The following is a 22,679-nucleotide window of genomic DNA, read 5'->3' as shown; positions in this document are numbered from 1 at the left end:
TTGGGAGGTTGTGATGCCACCCTCAGTCACGCTCAGGGTAGGGCTGTTGGGGGGTTGGGGCACCGCCCCCTGTCACATTCAAGGCAGGGTCGATGGGGAGGTTGCGGCGCCACCCCGTCACGCACAGAGCAGGGCCAATGAGGGGGGTTGGGGCGCTGCCCCGTCACTCACAGAGCAGGGCCCATCAGGGGGGTTGGGGCTCCATACCCTGTCACGCACAGAGCAGGGTCGATCAGGGGGTTGGGGCGCTGCCCCCTGTCACGCACAGAGCAGGGCCCATCAGGGGGTTTGGGGCTCCGTACCCTGTCACGCACAGAGCAGGGCCGATCAGGGGGTTGAGGAGCTCCCCCCTGTCACTCACAGAGTAGGGCCGATAGGGGAGTTGGGGCACCATCCCCTGTCACACACAGAGCAGGGTGGATCAGGGGGTTGGGGCGCCACCCTCTATCACCCACAGAGCAGGGTGGATCAGGGGGTTGGGGCGCCACCCTCTATCACCCACAGAGCAGGGCCGATCAGGGGTTTGGGGTGCCGCCACTGTCACACTCAGGGCAGGGCCGATGGGGAGGTTATGGCTCTACCCCATCACACACAGAGCAGGGCCAGTTTGCGGGGGGGGGGGGAGGGCTTGGGGCGCTGCACCCTGTCACCCACAGAGCTGCAGGACGATCAGGGGGTTGGGGAGCTCCCCCCTATCAGGCACAGAGCAGTGCTGATCAGGGGGTAGGGGTGCCTTCCCCTGTCACGAACAGAGCAGGGCAGATAGGGAGGTTGTGGCCCCACCCCCTGTCACACACAGAGCTGCAGGGCAATCAGGGGGTTTGGGCACTGCTCCCTGTCACGCTGATCCCGGTGCCGGGAGGCCTCTCAGCTCCGCTGATCCTGGTGCTGGGAGGCATATTACCTTTTTACTATATAGGGTAGAGGCCTGGTGCACGGGTGGGGGCCGGCTGGTTTGCCCTGAAGGGTGTCCTGGATCAGGGTGGGGTTCCCCACTGGGGTGCCTGGCCAGCCTGGGTGAAGGGATGATGGCTGTTTGTAGCTGGTCACACACCCTTCAGGGTGGGGGTCCCCACTGGGGTGCCTGGCCAGTCTGGGTGAGGGGCTGAGGGCTGTTTTCAGGCTGGCGGGTGACTGAAGCTCCCAACTGCTCCTTTTTTTCTTGTTTTTATTTTTTTTATTTTTTTATTCTGGGCCAGCTTTAGCTCTGGCTCCAGCTCTGAGGCCTCTGCTGCTGAAAGCATGTATCTGGTTTGTTTGGGTTCTACAATCGAAACACTGTATCAACTCCAGCTCTGAGATCCTGGCGGGCTGAAAGCAGGTTTCTGGGGTTTTGTTTAGCTTCTATATTTGTAACAATGTTTCAAACTGCAAGCTCAGAGGCCGGCAAGGCAGGCGGAGAACGTTGCTTTCCTCCGTCACTGAAGCAAGCAAGCCTCATGTTCGCTTCAAGCTGCCTGGCTGCCGGCTGCCATCTTGGCTGGCAGTTAATTTGCATATCGCCCTGATTAGCCAATGGAAAGGGTAGTGGATATACGGCTAATTACCATGTTTCTCTTTTATTAGATAGGATTCTCCCTCTTAATTTGAATTTTATTTTGTATTCAATTTATAATGGTAAATTAATAATAGCAGTTATTTCTGATAAAGCTGTCAAAATCAATACACTGAGTACCCTTCATTTTTAAAGATGCCACTATAGGTTTCTGTTGCTCTGTGACAGGTTTGATATTTTAAGTGTCGGTTAAACTGCAGCACACCAACTGGGCATTCAGTTGAATCTTGTTTTATGATGCATATCGTCTGTGTTTTTTAATGGTTATAATCAAAACTAAAATATTGACAGTTATGATTGGTATGTCAATCTTTACTCCTGTATTTTATAGTTCATATTTTATTCATTTAATCTGTATTTCTTTATTATAAGTAAAAATATTGAAACAACAGTGAAGATAATAAATAAATCTTCATCATGCAAACATAATTAGAAGAATGCTGCATGTACAGAAATATATATGGTCTTTTCCCTGGGGAGGCAAGAGGTGATCTGTTACAAACCACCGCCCTCTTCTATTTCCACATGAAAGTAGAAACTATTAGTACATGATCATTAAGAGCATTTTTCTTTCAAAACATGCTCACATAATACCTAGGAGGCCAACTGTAAAAAATGAAAAATGTATGATCTGCCAGTGAATAAATATAAAAAAAGATTTGTATTGTTCAGTTTTGCTGAAACAGTATACTGTTATTTTCAATTTAAAAATCATAGTTTTCTATTTGGCAAAAGTTATCATTTGACCTTTTAAGTTTTAAGACAGGACATTTCCCCCCAAATAGATTTTTATGTAAAATAACACAGAAGAATGCTGCAACGAAGTCTCTATGTGGCCCTAGCCAGTTTGGCTCAATGGATAGAGTGTGGGCCTGCAGAACGAAGGGTCCCAGGTTCGATTCTGGTCAAGGGCATGCACCTGGGTTGTAGGCTCATATACCCGGCCCTGGTTGGGGCAGGTGAGGGAGGCAGCATGTCAATGTCTCTCTCTCACATCTTTCTTTGTTTCTCCCCCTCCCTCCCACACTCTCTAGAAATCAATGGAAAAATATCCTCCGGTGACGGCTTTTAAAAAAAAGTATCTATCTGGAGTTACACTCTGAAAGGTCTGATTCCCTAGGATGAAGGCATCCATGCATCCAAAACAAAGCTATACCATAGTGTTGGATAGCTCCTAACAGTGTTATTTTTTATCTGGTTCTATCACACAATTCTTTGAACAAAGTCCTCAGGAATTGTATTATTCATCCTTGAAAACGTTTCTGATAATGTACTGCTTGCTCTCATAGTGACAGAGAAAGGCCCTTCATAAGAATTTCCGCCTGCCATCAGAAGAAAGCATTCTCACTACTCTAGATCATTGCTCAAATATCCCAAACACAGGAACGCCCATCTAAATGCCCAAACCTCGTATCCAAAACGATACACTGTAAAACCCCAAAGACTTTGAAATAGAAACAAGGCTGCCACTCCTGTATTACTTCAGCAATTATTTACCAAGTCATTGAGTGACAGGCACTGATGGTACAAGTGATGAGACACCCTCCCGGTGCTCACACCGTGAGACAGACAGGCCCGGGGCAGACCCAACGCCACGCACCGGAGGGAGGGAGGTGCCGGGGACGCCGGCTCCCTCTTCAGGGCGCAGGGCACCGGGCACCGGGCAGCAGGCCTCAGCGGGGCGGCCGAGGGCGGGGTCTGGAGACCGTGGGAGGACAGACCCCTGGGCAGGGCTCAGAGGGAGGGAGGGGACCTACGCAGGAGACGGGGCGAGCGGCCAGGCCGGCTGCAGCGGAGGCCGGGAAAGCCACGTGGCGGGGCGGCTGGCTGGACGATGGCATGGGCTGGGGGGCTGGCAGGACCACCCGGTAGAAGGGGCGGACACCGAGGGCAGAGAGAGCCGTCGGGAGCTTGAAGAAACTGTCCAGAAGAGTAAACATGGAGCGAAAGAGTCAGGGACTCTGCAAAAGTCTGGAGAGGGGCTTCTGAGGTAAGACGAGATTGGACCGCCCGCCGAGAAGCAGTAGGCGCAGGCAAATGATTGAGTGCATCATCGTAAGTCACTAACCTCGACTCGGGAATTTTTAAAAAATGCCCACCAGTTGGGAAGAACGAGGAAGGCTTACAAGTTACACAGACTTCAACCTTCGCGCAGAATGTATTTCAGGTGGGCAAGGCTGCCGGGCAAAAACTCAACCCACCGCCAAACACCTCATTAGCGCCCTTTTAACGTCGGATTACCATAACAATAGGGAAGCTAATGCCGCGCGAACCCTTTCACATCCAGGTCCCCAAGAGCCTCCTGGATTGTCTGCGGCCGCCACTCCGCCAAAGCAGGTTCCACTCCAGCGGTCCACGCAGGGCGCATGCGCACAGCCCGCAGCGTGGAGGCGGGGGGCGGGGGAAGAGGCGGGACCAGAGGCGGGACCGGGAGTGTTTCCCAGAAGTCCTCGCTGCCTGTCTCCTTCCAGCTCTCAGGCCGCGTGACGTGACTCCGCCCGCCACGTTCCTGTGTCGCAAAAGGTGGTTTGCTAGCGCCCCCGTGAGGTGCTGTCTAGCGCTGCAGCGGCGCGCGCGGAGCCAGAGCTAGCGAGCAGGGGGAGTGCAGCGCGTCCAGCGGCCGCCGTCGTCACGGTAGTGTGTCGACTAGTAGCGGCGCGGCGGCGCGGAGCGGAGGGAGGGGGAGAGGGGGCCCGGCGGGAGGGAGGGAGGAGGCCAGACGAGGCGGGGGGAGGGGGAGCAGCGGTGGCGCAAGCCGCGCGGAGCAGCGCAGCTCGGGTCCGCTCCCTTCATTGCCTCCGCCGCCTCCCGACCCGGCGTCCCCCGAACATCTCCAAGCGGACTAAGGAGTCCATGTTGGGGAACTTGGCAGCGGCGTGACGGGGACCTAAGGACCTGCCGTGGGGCCGCCGCCGCCGGCGGAGCCAGCGCTTCGACCTCGGCCTGAGGTAAACACGGGCCGACCTCAGGGCTGGATGGGCTCGCGCAGCTGTCGGGACGAGGTGGGGGTTACAGGCCGGCGGCGGGCGGGCGGACAAAGTTTCGGGACCTCGCGGGGCCCAGGCGACGTCCTCCGCTTGCAGGAAAGTTGGAGCCGCCTCTCGAGGCGGGGGAAGCGGCGGCGAGCAGGGGTTCGCTTCCCCGCAAGGGAGGCCCCGCTCCGGGCGCCGCCTCGCCGCCGGCTCCCCGTCCCATTTCCTCCTTGTGGCCTAGCCAGCGCCTCCGCCGGCCCGGCCTGTGGCCGCTGGGCGCGGGGCGGGCAGGGGGCTCCCCCGCCGAGCCCGCACGTACAGCCTCTCCCCGCCGTGGAAACGTGTCCTGCCGGGCTTCCGGGAGCTCCCCGACCCCGGGGTCCGCTTTCCGGGGAGCCTGGGCTTTGTCGATTGCGCCCGAGCCCGCAAGTGAAACCAAACTTTACTGCGCCGTGACCTCTCCGAGCGCACGAATGGGGACGAGCCGGCGCTTTCTTCTCCACGCCGGCGCCTGCCCCAGGCTCTGCGTGTCAGACGGTTCTCCCGCCCCCCAAAGTTGAAATCCGTTTTCTGGGCTGACAACAAAAGGGTCAGGGGACCCAAACTTAGCTTCATCAGCCGCCCCTCCTCCGGCCCAGGGCTTTGGAACCATTAGAGACCTTCAGATCGCTGGCGGGCTTGCCCACCTACACACACATTCTGAAAACTTGTTTTTTAAAGTAAACACTTGATTCTCAAAGGAGTTGATTAAAACATTCACAGGTTCAAATGTTGAATTTTAAAATACTCCCAATATAGTGCCGCTAGAGGCCCGGAGCACAAAATTCGTGCATGGGGGAGGGGCCCCCCTCCCCCCTCCCCCCCTCCCTTCTCCCCTCCCCCCTCGCAGGCCGGGTCCCTTAAGGGGATGTCGCCTGCCTCAGCCCAATCCTAAGCCAGCAGTCAGACATCCCTCTTGCAGTTGGGGCTCTTGCAGTCCGGGACCCCTGGCTCCTTTACTTCTGTGGAGGTAGGAGAGGCTCCTGCCATCGCTGCTGTGCTCCACAGCCATGAGCCCGGCTTCTGGCTGAGCGAGCTCACCCTGTGGGAGAGCACTGACCACCAGGGGTCAGCTCCTGCGTTGAGCTCTACCCCCTGGTGGTCAGTCTACGTCATAGTGACGGTCCTTTTGCTGTCCAGTCGATTTGCATATTAGGGTTTTTATTATATAGGATAGGATACCACATTACATACAGTGTTTCTGAGTTGTGTATTTTTCATTCATTTTTGGATTACATTTTTACTAACATCTTCATCATACTACCAGTGAACTACTTAAGCAGAAATGATCAGAAAGTTTTAAATATAATGCTTTGGCTAGTAAATGCTGATCTTAAATTTTCCCAAATTGGGAATTTTCACTGAATTTTGGAAAAGGCATTGAAATGTATTTTTCTCTTTTTAAAAGAAAGGTTAATTCATACAAATAACTACTTAACTTGGTAGCAGAATATTGAAAACAAAACATTCTTAAATAACAGGTGGTTTTTTTATTTCACTGGTAATAGTATTCAAATTTTGATGTACAAGGAAGTTTCTTTATAGATCATTGCTTTCTCCCTCCTGCTTCTTTGGCAGTTGGCTTTATCATCTCACTTTTTTGTTATTGGTTAATAGCTGCAGTAAAATGTTTATGAGCATTTTGTTTTTGTTGTTACTTTAATTTACTGGGCAGAAGAAATTTTGAAGTTATCTTTGGATATTTTTATTTCATACTGCCATATCAAAAATAGTCTGAATTTACTTTATATTGTTTTTATGCACTATGAGGTTGTGTGTGTGTGTGTTTGTTTTTTTTTAAATTAGCAATTCTTATTGCTGCTGCACTTTTTCACTATATTTTTTTGGTGCTTGCAAGTATATTAATCACTTCGTTTTACATTCAAATAGTGACTGTACCTCAGTGAGAGTGGTAAAACCTAAGAGAGAAGCAGGCATAAAAGTAATACAAAGTCATACATCTCTAGCATATTCATTATAACTTATTTGGCAAGCTTTGCCCTTGTCTTTTAGTGATGTAAATTGGATCTTGACTCGTGAAATAAAGAAGCTTAAAACCTGAATTTCTGTTTATGTCCTCTGACCCAAAGAATAAGTTAATAGCCTTACATCTTGTTGCATCTGAATGGTGGTAACTGTTAGTAGCACAGAGTAGAGCTCAAATTTAAAATAGCGAGTATCATCTGTTGCTATTCCCAAAAACTAACTCATCTTTGCATTATTCTCATAGTCTTTTTTTTTTTTTTTTTAAGTTGTGGCTTTGTTAATTCCTAGTGCTTAGGCACATAAAGTTTCAATATAAAATGTGAAAACAAGAGAATAAAAGAAAAAACAAACAAACAAAATAAAATGTGAAAACACCATCATCATCTCTCACTTGCGAAATAGCTTCATAAAATGTCTCACTGATCTTTGTTTAGCTAGTCTCAACAGCCAGAGTGACCCTGTTAAAATTTGTTAGAGCTTGTCACTTCTTTTCTCAAATGGCTTCCTTTCTCAGCCATAGTAAAGTTCATAGTCCTGTTATGGCTCAGCGTTTTGTGCCTCTTCTTCCTCTCTAACTTCATTACCTCACTCTTTTCTCCAGCCACACTTCTGTTGCTACTGAGGTTTTCTCTGACTACTCTGTATAAAACAGCAGGCCCTCCTCCCACATTCCCTTACCCTTTTAAGCCACATATTTCTCTGTAGCATTTATTACTTTCCAATATACTGTGTAATTTACTAACTTAAGTTCATTGTATTTCTTCATTCTAATGCAAGTTCTGTGAGAATAGTGTTTGTCAATTTTGGTTACTATTTTTGGTTACCTGAACAATGCCTGACATATAGTAGGTCCCTAATATACTTTTAATGGGTTAACACCTTTCAGCTGGAAACATTTTAAAACTAACAATAGTCATTATGGTTTGAAACTTTAAACTGTGCAAGTCTCAGTTTTTGCACAAACTGCTAACTTCTCTCCATGCATTATGTTTAGGGGAAGGGGGTCCACATTTTTAGAGATTATGACAGCATGTGACCCTGAAACAGATGTCAGGATATAGAAGGAACTAAGAATGCTTAGGTAAGAGTACAGTGGTGTTATTATCTTAACTGTTTAAAATGTTGTTTAAAAGCCAAACTAGACTGAATTTTGATAGTCTCAGAAGGCAGAACTAGTATTGTATTGTGTTGTGTATTGAAAGGGAGGAGAGGCAGTAAGAATGGATGTGGGAAAATTAGTTAAAACTTAAACATAGTAGTCCAGAAGAGATGAGAATAGCTTGAATTAGGATGAGAAATGTGGAAATGGGCAACAGTGATTTAAGATCAGTAGCTCTCAGGTGAAGGATTGAAGGTGAGGGAGAGAAAAATTTCAAAGATGACCTCTGAGTTGATGGTGTTACCAAGTAAGAACCATGGTTCTTTTGATTCAGACATTGGGTTTGAACATAATTTTGGAACTTTCAGGGTGAAATGATTGTAGGCAATTAGATATATGGTTCTAAAATTCAGACAAAAGGTATGTTATGGAAATAGAAAATTGAAGTCTCTTACATAGGTATTTGAAGCTATAGGTGGAATTGCCTAGGGAAGGGAATATAACTTGGAAAAAAAGAGGTGCTAGAATGCAATCATAATGGCCTCTAACATAAAAAAAAAAAGTTCGCAGGAGGAATATGAGCTCCCAGAGAATACTGAAAGTCAAAGAAGTGGGAAGATGAGTATGGTATTACAGAACCAAAGGATAGAGTAAAGCTCATTTTAATGCGCTTTGCTTACTTGCATTTCACAGTTGTTTCTTACAAATTGAAGGAAAAGACCCCCCCATCAACAAAAAGATTACAGCTTGTTTTTTTGCTGTGGTCTGGAACTAAACCTGCAATACCTCTGAGGTATGCCTGTATTTCAAGGGGAGAGTAGTCAATAGGGCCAGTGTTGATGAATTGAATAACATGGAACTCATTGGCCTTTTGAATAAGCAGGATAGTAAGATTAAGAAATTATCCTCCCACATTACAGAAGAGACCTAATGTTTATCAGATATTTACTATGTGCCAAACGCTCTGTCTTAGACATTTTACATGCATTTTCATTTGATCTTTTCAGCAGCCTTGCAATGTTGGGTGTATTAGTCCATTTTATAGAAAGGGGTCTCAGAGTCTCAGGCTCGAGAGAAGTTAAATGACTTCCTAAGAATCTATACCCAAGTCCATATGACTCTTTGGCCTTAGTAAATTGACCTCCCAAACTCCATATCAGTGTTATCTAGTAATAGAACTTAATGTGTTTTTGGAAGTATTCTATATCTATAGTGCTTAATACAGTAGCTGACAGCGACAGGTGGCTTGAAATATGTGTCCAGTGCAATCAGAATAATAGTTACATTATTTGGACAGTGTAGATATAGATGAAAAGTCACTAAGAATCCTATAAATAATAAAGTAGTCTCTTCTTATACAGTAATCCCCCCTTATCCGCAGTTTTGCTTTCTGTGGTTTCAGTTTCCTATAGTCAACTGCGGTCCAAAAATATTAAGTGGAAAATTCCAGAAGTAAACAATTCATAAGTTTTAAATCTCATGCTTTTCCTCTCCGTCCCACCTAGGACATGAATCCTCTTAACGTATTCACACTATATGCACTACCAGTGGCTCGTCACTTAGTAGCTGTCTTGGTTATCATATCAGTTGCAGTATCACAGTGCTTGTGTTAAGTAATTCTTATTTTACTTAATAATAACCCCAAAATTCAGGAGTAGTGATATGCCGAAGAATATGACAAAGAGAAGCCATGAAGTGCTTCCTGTAAGTGGAAACATGAAAATTCTCGACTAAGTAAGGTGAAAAAAAAATTGTATGCAGTAGGAAAGAAAAATAATTGTTTGCTAAGGTTGCTAAGGTCTACAGTAAGAACAAATCTATCTGTGAAATTGTGAAGAAGGAAAAATAAATTAGTGCTCTTTTGTTAAGAGGGAGAGAGACCACATTCATAGAACTTTTATTACAGTATATTGCAATTGTGTGTGCGTTTGTGTGTGTTTTTAAATTATATTAACTTGTTTCTGCCCTAGCTGGTTCCGACTGTGCCTAATGTATAAGTTAAACTTTATCATGAGTATGTGTATAGGAAAAAACATAGTATATAGGGTTTCGTACTATTCATGGTCTCAGGCATCCACTGGGAATCTTGGAACATATCCTCTGTGGATAAGGGGTAACTATTATACCAAGAAGAGGAAACTTATGTATTCTTCATTTGAAAGGAGTACTGTTTTGCTTATATGCTAGTTTTAGCTGCTGTAAGTGAATATTGTAGGTAATCTTTTTTTTAAAACAATCTCAAAATTTTAGAAAAGTTCCAAGTATAATACAAAAAACTTTTCCCCCTGAATCATTTGAGAGTGAGTTGCAGACAGCATCTTCTTAATTCCCAAGTACAGGTACAAAAAACTCCCCCTTCCAACCATTTGAGAGTAAGTTGCAGATGTATTTGGACAAGGACTTTTTGTTACATAAACTATATCAAAATTAGGAAATTGACATTGCTATATTATTACCACCTAATCTTAAGACTTCCTTCAAATTTTGCAAGTTTCCACAGTAACTTCCTTTGTAACAAAAGGATCTAGTTCAGAATTCTGTTTTGCTTTTGTCTTAATGTCTTTTTACACTCTTTCAATGTAGGACTATACCTCAGTCTTTTCTTGATTTTCCTCACCTGGACACTTTAAAATATTACAGGTTAGTTTTGTTGTAAAATGTCTCTCGATTTGGATTTGCCTGATATTTCCTTACTAGAGGCCCAGTGCACGAAATTCGTGCATGGAGGGTGGTGTCCCTCAGCCCGGCCTGCACCCTCTCCAATCTGGGACCCCTCGGGAGATGTCTGACCAGGCCTAAACCGGCAGTCTGACATCCCTCTCACAATCTGGGACTGCTGACTCCTAACCACTCACCTGCCTGCCTGCCTAATTGCCCCTAACCTCCTCTGCCAACCTGATGACCCCCAACTGCCCTCCCCTGCAAGCCTGATGGCCCCCAACCACGCTGCACTGCCAGCCTGATGGCCCCCAACTGCCCTTCCCTGCCAGCCTGATGGCCCCCAACTGCCCTGCCCTGCCAGCCTTATGGCCCCCAACTGCCCTGCCCTGCCAGCCTGATGTCCACCAACTGCCCTCCCATGCAGGCCTGATGGCCCCAACTGCCCTACCCTGCTGGCCTGATGGCCCCCAACTGACCTGCCTGGCCCCCCAACTGCCCTGATGCCCCCAGCTGCCCTGCCCTGCTGGCCTGATGGCCCCCAACTGCCCTCCCCTGCAGGCCTGATGGCCCCAACTGCCCTACCCTGCTGGCCTGATGGCCCCCAACTGACCTGCCTGGCCCCCAACTGCCCTGATGGCCCCCAGCTGCCCTGCCCTGCTGGCCTAATGGCCCCCAACTGTCCTCCCCTGCCAGTCTGATGGCCCCAACTGCCCTCCCCTGTGGCCTGATGGCCCCTAACTGTCTCTGCCTCGCCCCCTCCACTGTGGTTTTATCCAGAAGGAAGTCGGACATCTGGAAGATGGCTGGTCACCCAGTCTAATTAGCATATTACCCTTTTATTAGTGTAGATGGTTGGATTGAGATTGTGCCTTTTTTGGCAGGAGTATTACAGTAATGATGCTATGTTCTCATTGTATCCTATCAGATGGCATACAATTGCTGATATCCACTTTGATCACTTGATTAAGGTAAAGTCTCCCAAGCTTCTTTACTGTAAAGTCTCCCCCCCCACCCCCCCCCCCCGCTCTTAGTAATTAAATAAGTGTGGGGAAGTATTTTGAGACTGTATAAATAATCCATTCTTTATCAGACTTGCTATTTATACATTTTCAGATTGTCTCAGCTTTGGCCAGTGAAAGTCCTTTCAAGGTAGTTTCTGTGTTCTTTTGACTTGCTTTGAGCACTTCCTTACTTTTTTGGCACAAGAAAATGTTCCAGGCTCACCTGTACTTTTCCTGTCACTACCCTAGAATCAATAATTTCTTCAAGGAAATTTTTTTTTTCTTAGTGGAGAAAGGTATTTAGAAACCAAGATTTTGGTGCTATATTCATTTATATATTTGTATAGAAAAACCATGAGTTGGCACCAATTTTAATCTACAGTGTTTATAATTTTCTCCCTTTTCAAATTTATAACTCCCTTCTCTTACAAGGAGATACCTGGCTCTCGTTACCCTTAGTTTATTTGCTTACATGATCAATCCTCTGTTTGTAGCTATTTTCCATTGGCACTGTTGCTCTCTCCATGTTGTATAACATTTTCACTCTACTTAGGCTCTGGTACCTTGTGCCAGGATTCATGTCTCACTCCAGACTTCTCATATGTTGTGGTAAGGATCTCACATTTCTGCTTGAGTTCCTCATTCTGGGTTTCCTCACCATCCTTATGGCATTTTGCTCATGAATTTTGCTCGTGTGTGTGTGTGTGTGTGTGTGTGTGTGTGTGTGTTTAAATTATATTATCTTTTTTCTGCCCTAGCCGGTTTGGCTCAGTGGATAGCGCTTCAGCCTGTGGACTGAAGGACCCTGGGTTCAATTCCGGTCAAGGGCACATATCTCTCTATCCAGCCTCAGTTGGGGCAGGAGGCAACCAGTTGATGTGTCTCTCTCATACCCATGTTTCTCTCTGTCTCTCCCCCCTCCCTTCCACTCTCTCTAAAAATCAATGGAAAAATATCCGCAGGTAAGGATTAACAAAAAATAAAAACAGGTTATATTAACTTGTTTCTTTTTAAAAATATATATATTTATTGATTTCAGAGAGGAAAGGAGAGAGAGAGAGAGAAACATCAATGATGAGAGAATCATCGATTGGCTGCCCCCTACTGGGGATGAAGCCTGCAACCTGGACATATGTCCTGACTGGTAATCAAACCAGCCACCTCCTGGTTCCTGGGTTGATGCTCAACCGCTGAGCTACACCAGGCCAGGCTAACTTGTTTCTTTCTTTCTTTCTTTTTTTTTTTTTTAAAAATATATTTTATTGATTTTTTTACAGAGAGGAAGGGAGAGAGATAGAGAGTTAGAAACATCGATGGGAGAGAAACATCGATCAGCCGCCTCCTGCACATCTCCCACTGGGGATGTGCCCGCAACCCAGGTACATGCCCTTGACCAGAATCGAACCTGGGACCCCTCAGTCCGCAGGCCAACGCTCTATCCACTGAGCCAAACCGGTTTCGGCGCTAGCTTGTTTCTTATAGAAGGTTATTACACCAAAAATTTTAGTGAGAATTGGTGATGAAATATATTTTCAACTTTACTTACTTATTTATTTATTTATTTTTTAAAATATATTTTATTGATTATTTACAGAGAGGAAGGGAGAGAGATAGTTAGAAACATCGATGATGAGAGAAACATCGATCAGCTGCCTCCTGCACATCTCCTACTGGGGATGTGCCTGCAACCCAGGTACATGCCCTTGACCGGAATCGAACCTGGGACCTTTCAGTCCGCAGGCCGACTCTATCCACTGAGCCAAACCGGTTTCGGCACCAACTTTACTTATTTAAACCTGAGACTCTTCTCTGTTAGTGATAAGACTAATCTTTCTCCTTTTTCTCCCTTTTATCATTGGATTTCTCAGTCTTTTAAATATAATTTTGACAATAAGATAAAAATTAGTTCACTTTTTTTGTATGTAGGCTTTGGAGTCAATCAGACCTGGCTTTGAATTCTGGTTGTCCCATATACTGATTGTCACCTTTATAGGTGACTTAATCAGTGTCCCAAAATTCTCATCTATTTTAACTAAGTATGTTTACCTAAGTCCAGTGGCAATAGCAGCTAACTCTTTCTCTATGTTTCATATCCTTGTTCCATTCAGTGAGTAATTTTCAAGCTTTTTAAATGCGGTGTTCTAGTGTTCAATGTTGGTGGTATCATAGTTTTTGAAATATACTGTGGTATGGAATTTTGAGGATTAAACATGCAAAGGCATGCAGTCATTACCTGATATGAAGTAAGCACTCTCTCAACCCATAATTCTGTATTCCAGGTTTGTTGATTATCTATGTCTGCAGGCCTTCTTTATTGTTCCACAGTGTTCTTTCCATATTTTCCTAACTCATTTTCTATACTTTCCTCTCTTCCCCCACTTTGTGCTGCTGCATTATCTTCAAAAACCCCAATTTAAACATCTCAGGAACCGCTCCAAAATAGGTAAATGGGAAAAGGAGATTTTTCCTCAGTGATTCTCTGATTTTTACAAAACAGAATTTAAGTCCTACCTTGGACTTAAAGTTTCTTTACATGCGCTTATAATTATGTCTTTGGCCTTATCTTCTATTGCTGTTTCAAATGAATTCATTCTGACTAAATTAATCCTGAAAAATGCCTCTACCTCATATTTGGTATTTAGCATATGCTATCTTACTGTTCATCTTTTGTATCCTATTTCTCCAACTCTACTTTTTTTGCACCAGGAAGGGGTATAGTATTTTAATAGGGCTTTTTGTGTGTGTGTAGTTAAAAAAAAAAATGTTTTATTTTTAGAGATGTCACCTTTTGCATTTAAAATAAGCAGTATATTCATTAGAGAAATTTTTTTACATTACAGTAATTTAAAAAATAATTCTCTGTGAAATGTTTTTCATTTAAAAAATACTTTAATAATTCTAAAAATGATTTTGGAAAGCATGGGGAAGAATGAAGGAGGTAAATTATTTTAAGGTCCCTGATTAGTGCTTTTTGTCCAGTTCAGTAATGTAAATAAAGGTTCATAAGGAAAATGTTTTAGGAAACAAAGGTGATCAAAATAACGCTCAACCTGAAATCATACCATCCAGGAAAAAGAAAGATTGAGAAAACAGCTTGGAAAAGCGAGAATAATATAATGAAATTATAATTCATTAGATCCCATTCTTAGTAGCAGAAGCACTTAGGATATGCAACAAAAACATAATTCTTACATTTATTCAATACCTGTCATTTGCCAGGCACTGTGCTAGGGTACTTTACAATCATGATTTCTAATTCTAGGAACTATTCTTAGGTAGATAGTTAAAGTTGTCTTTTTCTTTTTTTTTTTTTAAACAGAAGAAAATGAAGCTCATTAAAATTTAATGACTCCTCTGAAGCATCATAGAGCTGGTAGGTATAAGAATTAGATTTAGAATCCAAGTTTTCTTCCACACCACACAGCACCTGCCATAAGGAAAATAGGCAGAATAAATTGCTCTTAGTATTTTATCCAAATTTTATTTGTACTGTTAAAATCCTGGACATGGCCTACTATTCTGATACAGCAATATCTGTCTTTCATAGTATTAGTAAGTACGAATACCTATTATATTCTTATCATGAGTGTGGAAAACAGTGTTTCAGGTAACAATAAGCTATTCTTGTCCTCAATTCCAATGATTTAGAACCTTTTACTGAAAATAAGAAGCCCTATTTCAAATATAAAACACAATATTCTATATGGTAACAAACACAAAAACTCCATTTTTGACCTAGCCTGTATTTATCCATAATAGAGAGAATATTAAACTAAGAAGTCCCTAGAGAGGTCACAGTGTTGACAAAATTCAGCATGATGGTGGAGCCTACACAGACACAGGAAACAAAGCTAGGCACGTCCACAAAACCATAAGTCCTTGCGATTATTTCATTTTAAGCCAATGTCTCTTCATGTTGCACATACTAGTATTCCCCAGTGTCTGCTTGATGAAATACCACAATCGCCATGGGGTCTACTTTCCTGCAGTCTTGTGTAGACTTTGCTGCCTGCCAGGCTCAATATCCTAACCACAGTAGTAGTTCAGCAGCTTAAAGTGAACAAGAACAAATATAAACTTTAAAGAGAGCAGCCACAGCAACACTGTTTTGAAAGCTGTTTCCAGTGAAACAGCTTACAAATGATACATGATCTGTTAACATAAATATAATTGTAACACTATTTTGTATGCCTAGATGGCCTGTGAAGAAATTATTTCTTTAAACTACTGTTCGAATGGGGAATAAAATATTAATAGTTTTAAAATTTGTAAGCTATCATTCACCTGAAAACCTTGTCATAGAAAAGCCTTCAGATAGGACAGCTCTGTTGCATTAGGCCATACTTCTTTAGGAACTGTTGTACATGTCCAGTTACTTAGACACCAGATATGACTAATATGAGGCAGATGCATGAAGCAAAATAATTTTATTGTTTCAAAACTGCTATAGAACTAGATAAAACTAAAATTGAAGGTGGAAAAACAAATCCAATCAAGCCCTTGAGAGAAGCTTAAACTATATCTCATGTTAATATAGCCACTCCCGCTTTCTTTGATTATTATTTGCATGGCATATCTTTTCCACACTTTTACTTTTATCTGTCTGTGTCTTTATATTTAGTTTCTTGTAGACAGAATGTAATTTAGTTTTTTAAAAAATATATATTTTTATTGATTTCAGAGAGGAAGGAAGAGGGAGAAAGAGATAGAAACATCAATGATGAAAGAGAATCATTGATCAGCTGCTCCCACATGCCCCCCAGGCATGTGCCCTAACTGGGGATTGAACCGTGACCTCCTGGTTCATAGGTTGATGCTCACCACTGAGCCATGCTGGCTGGCTGGCCTGGCTAATTCAGTCTTTTTAAATACCAATCTGACAATCTCTCTTTTAATTGCTACTATGGGAATTATTATCTTCTATCTATCTACACTAATAAAAGAGAAGATGCAAATTGAAAAAGATGCGATGCCCACCAGCCAATCAGGAGTGAGTATGCAAATTAACCCAACAAAGATGGCGGGCTAATTTGCGTACACAGGTGCTGAGCTGCTGGGGGCAGGGCAGGACGCAGGCGTTCTGCACCACCCCAGCTGCTCCGGGCCTCTGGGCAGCGAGGTGCTGGGGTCCAGCCCCAGCGGGTCCAGGGGTTCCCAAAGGCGTAGACAGAGTCGGCGAAGAAGGAATGACACGGAGACAGCGTTCAGTTGATCAGCAGCCTAGCCAGGATCTCCAGCCAAGTTCTGTCCAGGTTCTCCAGCCAGGTTCAGTCACCAGGTTTTAGTCAGGTTCTCTTGCCAATTTTCTGTAGTCAGGTTCAGTCCAGGATCTTTTGCCATGTTCTCTCCAGCGAAGTTCTTCTGTCTGTAGGTTCTGTGTAGGTTCTGTCTTCTTGGCTCTCTTCTTAAGTTCTGTCCCTTTCTGTCTTGTTAACATCTGTATTTATACCAGTTGATTCAATCCTATCAATCTCTATTACAAAGGTTAGGGCATTTCTTATCTCCATTCCAGGGAGTAAAGATTATGTAGCTTAAGCATGATTGTTCGTAGTTAAAGTGATTAATTACCCGCCTGGCACTTAGTTAAGAGGTTTTATTCACTCCCTAACTTCAGGGGAAAATCCCTACCTGGGGAAACAACCTTTCTCAGAGAGGTGACCTTGATTAAAACACAGCGCCAAGAAGGTGAGCAAACATATTAAGAACCGTATGCCATATATGCCAGGTCCCTTGAAACAGCAAGGATGGACCGGCTCCCGGCAGCGAGGGAAGGTGGAAAGGCAGCTCCGGGCTGGAACGAAGGCAGAAAGGTGGCTCCAGCTGGAGTGAAGGCGGTGCCGACAGCCAGGGGAAGGAAGGCCCATTCTTGCATGAATCTTCATGCATTGGGCCTCTATACTGAGTGGCCAGATTATTATGACCACCTGACGTTTGTAGGCAAATTAGCTATAATTTTGCACTGAAGTTGCTAGAGGGCCAGACCATTATAAATATGGAAGCAGGTTGTTTACCACAACAGTAGAAGTGATTTTCTTTTCTGAAGATATGGATAAACAACATGATTTAACAGCCTTTGATGAATGTGGGATATAATATATAATACACACACACACACACACACACACACACACACACACACACACACACTGAGTGGCCAGATTATTATGACCACCCCATCAGTACTTCGTTGGGCCACCTTTTGCCTTCAATACTGCGGCGATTCTTCTTGGCATTGACTCCACGAGATGTTGAAAGGTGATGCGAGGAATCTGACACCATGCCTGATGAATAGCACTGTCCAGTTCTGTGAGATTTGATGGTTGTGGAACTAGCTGCCTGATGGCTCTTTTAACTTCATCCCACAAATGCTCAAATGGATTGAGATCTGGTGATTGTGGGGGCCACCTAAGCAAGGTAAAGCCTCCCTCATGTTCTTGAAACCACTCCTGCACAATACGAGTACTGTGGCATGGCACATTGTCTTGTTGGAGGAAGCCATGTCCATTCGGATACACCATCAACATGATAGGATGAACTTGATCAGCAATGATACTTAGGTACGTTTTGCTATTCAGACGTTCCACACGAATTAAAGGGCCCAAATCATGCCAGGAAAACATGCCCCAAATCATAACACTGCCAGCACCAGCTTGAAGGGTTGTGCTCATGCATGTGGGGTGCATGCTTTCATGCTGTTTCCGCCAAATTCTCACTCTGCCATCTGCATGATGCAACTGGAAACGTGATTCATTGGACCACATGACTTTTTCCCAATGCTCGACTGTCCAATCCTTGTGTTCCTGTGCGAGTTGGAGACGTTTTATCTTGGTAGCTGCAGACAGCAAAGGTGTTCGAACAGGCCTTCGGCTGTTTTGCTGATACTCGCTCCATGGCTCTGAGCGCCAACAATCATCCGACGTTCAAAGGCTATTAAATCACATTGTTTACCCATATCTTCGGAAAAAAATCACTTCTGTCGTAAACAACCTGCTTCCCTATTTATAATGGTCTGGCCCTCTCGTAACTTCAGCGCGAAATTATAGCTAATTTGATACAAACGTCAGGTGGTCATGATAATCTGGCCACTCAGTGTATATAAAAGGCTAATATGCAAATATCACCTTGGGAGTTCCACTGAGAGACTGGGAGTTGGTTCACTCACTATGATGTGCGCTGACCACCAGGGGGCGACGCGGAATGAAGGAAGGCTCTGGCTGGCAGCCGGAAGGCCTCGATCAGCCCTGATTGCCGCCCCAGCCTAGGGACCCTACCCATCCATGAATTTTGTGCACCAGGCCTCTAGTATATCTATACCTAAAATTCAGTCTACTTAATATTTACCACTTGAAGTAAATACCCCCCAGTGACCTTTATGTTATAGTTGTCACATGTACTACATATACATGCAATGAAAACCCTATAAACAATTATATAATTTTTACTTTCAGTAATCATACATTTTAATGGACTTATGAGAAAAATAATCTCATCTATTTCTAGCTGTTTACTATTTTTCTTGTTCTTTGTTAATGAAATTTCAGGTTTCTCTCTGGTATCATTTTTCTTTAGCCTGAAGTTTATTAGCATACTAGAGGCCTGGTGCATGAAATTTGTGCACTGGGGGGGGGGGGGGGGAGGAAGGGTCCCTCAGCCCAGCCTGCGCACTCTTGCAGTCTGGGACCCCTCGGCAGACATCCCTCTCATAGTCCGAGACCCCTTGCTCTTTACCGCTCGCTTGCTTGCTGCTCCTTAGCACTGCCACTGCCACGGAGGCAGGAGAGGCTCCTGCCACTGCTGCTGCGCTCACCAGCCGTGAGTCCGGCTTCTGGCTGAGTGGTGCTCCCCCTGTGGGAGTGCACTGACCACCAGGGTTCAGCTCCTGCGTTGAGCGTCTGCCCCCTGGTGGTCAGTGTGCATCAGTGACTCATCGGTCTGCCATTTGGTTGATTTGCATATTAGGCTTTTATTATATAGGATCTTTTATAGTAGCCTTGCTGATAAATCTTTGTTTTTCTTAACTGGAAATGTCTTTTCCACTTTCATTTCTGATAGATTGCTTCACTGGATATAGAATTCTAGGTTAACAGTTCTTTTCTTTAGCAGTAAAGATGTCCTTCTGTCTTCTTGGATTCCATTGTTTCTGATGAGCAGTTTGCAGTAACTTCCTCTGTGTGTTGTGTTTCTCTACCTTAAAGGTGTTTTTGTTTTTTCTTTATTTTTGCTTTTCTGCAATTGATTATGATTTGTCAGGGCATGTTATCTTTTTTGAGTTATTCATATTTTGTATATGCTGAACTTGGTGAATTTTTAAATTTGTGCTTTCACCAAGTTTGGGAGATTTTAGGGGCCTTTTTCCTTCAAATATTTTTCTGTACCTGTTTCTCCTCTTTTTTCTGGAACTCAAATGATATGAATAGAACTTTGGATGTTGTCTACAGGCCCCGAGACTCTTCATTTTCTTCCAGTCATTTATTTTTCTGTTCTTCAGATTAGATTATTTCTATTGATGTATTACCACATTCACTGAGTTTCCTTTGTATTTGCATTCTTTATTGAAACCCGATTTCAGACATGGTATTTTTCAGTTCTAAAATTTCCATTTGTTTCTTTTTAAAAAAATACATTTTTATTGATTTCAAAGAGGAAGGAAGAGAAAGATAGAAACATCGATGATGAGAGAATCATTGATTGGCTGCCTCCTGCACCTCTTCTACTGGGGATTGTACCCTCAACCCAGGCATGTGCCCTGGCCTGGAATTGAACCATGATCTCCTGGTTCATAGGTTGGTGCTCAATTACTGAGCTACACTGGCTGGGCGGTTTCTTTTTTTTATAGTTACTGTTTCTCTGCTTAAAACCTTTGTCTTTCCATTCATTGCAGAAGTGTTAATTTTTTCCCTATGGAGCGTGCATGTGTGTGCGTGCGTGCGTGTGCGTGTGCGTGTGCGTGTGCGTGTGTGTAGTTTAGAACCATGACCAAAAAATGTTCTGAGTAAATATTACCTATGGTTGTTATACATAAATCATTCATTCAGAACTATTTATTGGGCACTCATTTGAAGACATGGTCTTCAAATACTCTAAGAGCTAAATTAGAGAACATATTATGTGTCAGAAGTAATAGCTAAAAATAGTTATAAAAGTATAACCAAAAATTCTGCTCTTGGGATGGTCAAAGCATTTGTAGTAACACTAGAGGCCCGGTGCATGAAATTCATGCATGGGGGTAGGTACCCTCAGCCCAGTCTGCACCTTCTCCAATCCGGGACCCCTCAGGGGATGTCCGACTGCTGGTTTAGGCCTGGTCCCCAGGATTGGGCCTAAACCTGCAGTCAGACATCCCTCTCATAAGTCTGGACTGCTGGCTCCTAATCACTCACCTGCCTGCCTGTCTGGTCGCCCCTAACTTCCCACCCTGCCTGCCTGATCGCCCCTCACTGCCTCTGCGTGTTGGCCTGGTCACTCCCAAACTGCCCCCTCTCCCCCCGCTGGCCTAGTCGCCCCTCGCAGCCTGCTTGTTCAGTCGTTTGGTCGTCCCTCACTAACCCTCCTGCCGGCCTGGTTGTAGGCAGCCATCTTGTGAGGGCATGAGGGTTAATTTGCATATCACCTCTTTATTAAATAGGATTATATTTAGGCCCGACTGGTGTTGCTCAGTGGTTGAGTATCAATCTATGAACTAGGAGGTCACTGTTTGATTCCCAGTCAGGGCATATGCCTGGATTTGGGGCTCCATCCCCAGTAGGAGGTGTGGTGGAGGCAGCCAATGCCTGATGCTAATGTAGAAGAGTGTTGTTTCTTTTAAAATAAGTTTCCATACTATGTAATAACATATTCCCAGATTAGAATATGTAGTAGTGTTTCATAGTAGAAGTAGAATTGTGAAATACCTCTTTAAATTGTGAAATATTCATTTGAGAACACATTGATTATATACTTATGTAACAAAATTGTATTTATCTCTATCTGAGAAAACTATCTAGGATGAGTTTAAGAAATTCAGATAATAGGCATAGCTAGAGTAAACAGAGTGGAAGCCCTATTTTCTATACAACACAATTGCTTTTTATTTTCAATACTAAAGGCCCGGTGCACAAATTCATGCATGGGTGGGGTCTGGCTGGCCCATCCTGATCGGGGCCAATAGGGCTGGGCTGGTGGGGGGAGGGGACTGGGGAGGTTGGTGGGCTGGCCCCACCCCCTAGATGAACTCTGGTCAAACTCTGGGTTGAGTGGAATATTTGTATATTACCTTTTTTTTTTTTTTTTTTTTAAATAGGATTAATTTTGCTGTAGCAATTTGTACCAATTTAGAAGGGATTAGTACCAAGAAAGTGACATTTCTTGAGGTACCAGTCAGAGTGACATTTAGCATTTGTGCAAAAAAAGACTAATTTCTAGAGTTGAAATTCTATAATATAAGGTTTTTAAAATTTTGTTTAAGCACAACAGCAATATTTCAGAAGCAGTGTTTTGAACATTGTTCTTTTTTCTCTGTTGTCATAGATAAAATCCATTTCTATTTCTCCACAACAGGCATTTGCATGTGGTCATTAATTGTCACTAATTCCTCTCCTTTAATTCTTGGGATTTGTTTATTTGCAAGTGTTTCCTATGCCTTGCCTAATTTCCTCATCACCTTTTTGGGAAGGTTGGTAGACAAGGATTGCCTTTTCGGTTCATGAGTCTTGGCAAGGTAGACCAGGGTGAAATTAAAGACAGAGTTGACAGAGTTGAAAGTTTTTTTGTTTTGGTTTAGAGAAAAAGGATACAAAGACACCATTTCTTTCTCTATTTCCATATATCCATCTAGGATGCCTTACTCCTCTTGGCTCTTCTTATGAGGGTACAGTGCTCTTGATCCCAGGGGTCCTGTAGCCTTTTCAGGGCTTTTGGTTGTGAGATGAGTCTCCAATGCCTCACTGTTCTTTTGCTTTTTGTTTCTAATAGGCTTAATCTTTTAAATGTACACTTTTCCACACTTATAACTCTTTCCTTCAAGTGACCCATAATAGACATTGAGGAATTGCTGATGGAAAGAAACCAAAATGTAAGAGCTTTAGGTTTGCCTCTTTATCATTTAAATTAGTTCTGTCATAATGCTTTAGTAAATGGGAATGAGAAAATGGAGATGAGAATCTCTAGGATAAATGAAGATGATGTAATCAGCTCCTCCTATTCTCTCTTCCATACCTTAAGCAGGAGTGGGGTTATTAGAGAAGAATTACATAAATATACATTGAAATTATTGGAGGACATATAACATGCTGTCCTATAATTTTTTCATTTGGAGCAGTAGTGGGAGCCTTCATATATTATGACTTCTCTGAGACTCGTTATGGTAATGTTCAGGAACATGAAAGGCA

At 43.8% G+C, this 22,679-nt stretch overlaps 1 protein-coding gene across 4 annotated transcripts in view; it reads left to right on the top strand.

Annotated features, from left to right (window-relative positions):
* The first annotated feature begins 4,256 nt into the window (after positions 1-4,256).
* Positions 4,257-22,679, top strand: part of SCAF11 (SR-related CTD associated factor 11) — an 88,367-nt gene continuing 69,944 nt past the window's right edge. For 3 of the 4 annotated variants that reach the window (XM_059682648.1, XM_059682647.1, XM_059682646.1), the window contains exon 1: positions 4,257-4,503. The gene's annotated coding sequence lies outside the window, so the exon portion shown is untranslated. The remainder of the gene's footprint in view (positions 4,504-22,679) is intronic. The other variant, XM_059682649.1, reaches the window with a different exon arrangement.

Source organism: Myotis daubentonii, chromosome 2 (assembly GCF_963259705.1).
Source record: "Myotis daubentonii chromosome 2, mMyoDau2.1, whole genome shotgun sequence".
Lineage (NCBI taxonomy): Eukaryota > Metazoa > Chordata > Mammalia > Chiroptera > Vespertilionidae > Myotis > Myotis daubentonii.
Note: the sequence above shows the minus strand (reverse complement) of the source record. Positions and strands in the feature narration are given on the sequence as shown.